The sequence below is a fragment of the Schistocerca cancellata genome, unplaced genomic scaffold, assembly GCF_023864275.1.
Source record: "Schistocerca cancellata isolate TAMUIC-IGC-003103 unplaced genomic scaffold, iqSchCanc2.1 HiC_scaffold_439, whole genome shotgun sequence".
Taxonomy (NCBI): Eukaryota; Metazoa; Arthropoda; class Insecta; order Orthoptera; family Acrididae; genus Schistocerca; species Schistocerca cancellata.
The window spans coordinates 27,501-30,000 of NW_026046456.1; the positions used below are offsets into that span (position 1 = coordinate 27,501).

Below are 2,500 nucleotides of genomic sequence, written 5' to 3' on the forward strand. Positions count from 1 at the left end.
CGACGGGCGGTGAACCAACAGCGTGGGACACAAATCCAACTACGAGCTTTTTAACCGCAACAACTTTAATATACGCTATTGGAGCTGGAATTACCGCGGCTGCTGGCACCAGACTTGCCCTCCAATAGATACTCGTTAAAGGATTTAAAGTGTACTCATTCCGATTACGGGGCCTCGGATGAGTCCCGTATCGTTATTTTTCGTCACTACCTCCCCGTGCCGGGAGTGGGTAATTTGCGCGCCTGCTGCCTTCCTTGGATGTGGTAGCCGTTTCTCAGGCTCCCTCTCCGGAATCGAACCCTGATTCCCCGTTACCCGTTACAACCATGGTAGGCGCAGAACCTACCATCGACAGTTGATAAGGCAGACATTTGAAAGATGCGTCGCCGGTACGAGGACCGTGCGATCAGCCCAAAGTTATTCAGAGTCACCAAGGCAAACGGACCGGACGAGCCGACCGATTGGTTTTGATCTAATAAAAGCGTCCCTTCCATCTCTGGTCGGGACTCTGTTTGCATGTATTAGCTCTAGAATTACCACAGTTATCCAAGTAACGTGGGTACGATCTAAGGAACCATAACTGATTTAATGAGCCATTCGCGGTTTCACCTTAATGCGGCTTGTACTGAGACATGCATGGCTTAATCTTTGAGACAAGCATATGACTACTGGCAGGATCAACCAGGGAGCTGCGTCAACTAGAGCTGAGCAGCCGGCCGCCCGGGAGTGTGTCCCAGGGGCCCGCGCGAACACGCAAGCGTCCGCTCAATTATTCTGCAAACAGGAGGAGGCTGAGCTCCCCTGCACAATACACCTCGAAACCCTCTCAGGTCCCGGCGGCGCGCAGCGCCGTCCTAAGTACTTGGTCGGGTTCGAGAGAGGCGCAATCGCCCGGAGTTAGGCGAGTAGACGCTTTAGGTGCGACCACCCGTGCTCCCAACTGAGCTTGCCGCTGCCGACAGAGGCCCGGGAGCGTGCTGTCGTGGCATTGCCGGCGGGAGACAACACGCGCCACCTACGGTGACCGGCAGCTCCAACGCCAGCGCCACAGAAGGGCAAAGGCCCCACGTGGGTGCCGAAGCGAACTCTCCCAGCACAGCGCACGTGCCAACACGTCTGCACAACTGCGATACAAACCACCAGCGAGAACCGCTGGGGCGACCGAGCAGCAGACGGCGTCGCGGCGCCGAGTGCCGGGCGGCGGCGCATCCTCAACGCACACAGTCCTCAGTCGGACCAGCACACTGCAGATGTCCACCGCGCTTCGCACCGGGCCCGCGAGGACCCACTTTGGCCGCCCGGCGCCGCGCGCAGGGTGCCCCGGCGCGCAGCTGCGCCGCCTGCCGCGTCCGTCGGCCGGCGCGCCTGCCACTGGGCGCCCCCACCAGCCGGCTGTAGCGCGTGCGCCCACGCACCGCGCGGCCAGCACGCCGGGCGGCCCCCCCTCACCGGCCGGGGACGGTCCCACCCAGCCACCGCCGCGTATCGCTTCACACACAGATTTGCCCTTACTGATTTACCTCCAGCAACAACAACCGCACCACAATGGGTTTACCAGTTGTTCATTTGCGTTGCGTCACGTCACCAGCAAACGTAGACGTCCATCCCAGTTTGCAAATGCAACGATTATTGCATACCTGTCTGTTAGGTGTCACGACACACTACGTCTGCCCACATACACGCAACAAAATGTGCACGACTAGAGAACACGTGGGAGGTGGCCCCCTACGTATGCGATGTCCATTACGAGACCGACTGTCAACCAGCATCTGTACCATGTCGCAGATGTGGAACGCGGTGCACCATGCTATCACACTGTGTGAGAAGAGACGACTACGTTTGAATACACGCGCCACTACATCAACAGACGGCTCATGCTGATCGCCATCCAGGGCGTCCGTTACTCCCACACGTCTCTATGGCGTACCACACTGCAATGTAGCTGTTATGGGGAGACGGCACGTGGCTGAGTGCACAACATTTGGACCGTATGGTTCGCTGTTGTTGGGCGCAGTCGTACGGTCACACATGTGCCACAGCGTATCATTCAGTACATACGGACCTATGTGCAGTACAATGTGAGGATTAAGCTTACGATATCAGCGGACAGTGGACACAGGCCGTACCACGACGTAGACTGAGCGCTTCGACATGCGAATGCCAGTGAACAGCTGCGAAGGGCATTGAACACGCAAGCACCTGAACGACCAGCGTGCGAAGGCAGGGTGGAGGGGGGGGGGCGATGTACATCCTGCAGTTGTCCACATTACAGTGTACAGCGGGAGCATGTAAAAAGTAAGCAACACTTGCGAAGTGTTCAACATGAAACGACACACAAGAGGGTGGGCGGTGCGAGTAGCGAACTATATTCAGAGGGTTGTGGTTAGACAACACTAGATTAATGTAACGTGTCATATGCCAATTACAGAGCAGGTTAAGGCACAACGTGGGTTAGGTTAAGGCACAACGTGGGTTAGGTTAAGGCACAACGTGGGTTAGG

The 2,500-nt window shown here is 57.2% G+C and overlaps 1 non-coding gene across 1 annotated transcript in view; it reads right to left on the bottom strand.

Moving 5' to 3' along the window:
- The window catches only part of LOC126125782 (small subunit ribosomal RNA), a 1,909-nt gene extending 1,221 nt beyond the window's left edge, over positions 1–688 (bottom strand). The window contains exon 1 of the ribosomal RNA XR_007526598.1: positions 1–688. This exon is cut by the window's left edge and continues 1,221 nt beyond it. This is a non-coding gene — a ribosomal RNA (small subunit ribosomal RNA).
- Positions 689–2,500: the final 1,812 nt, after the last annotated feature.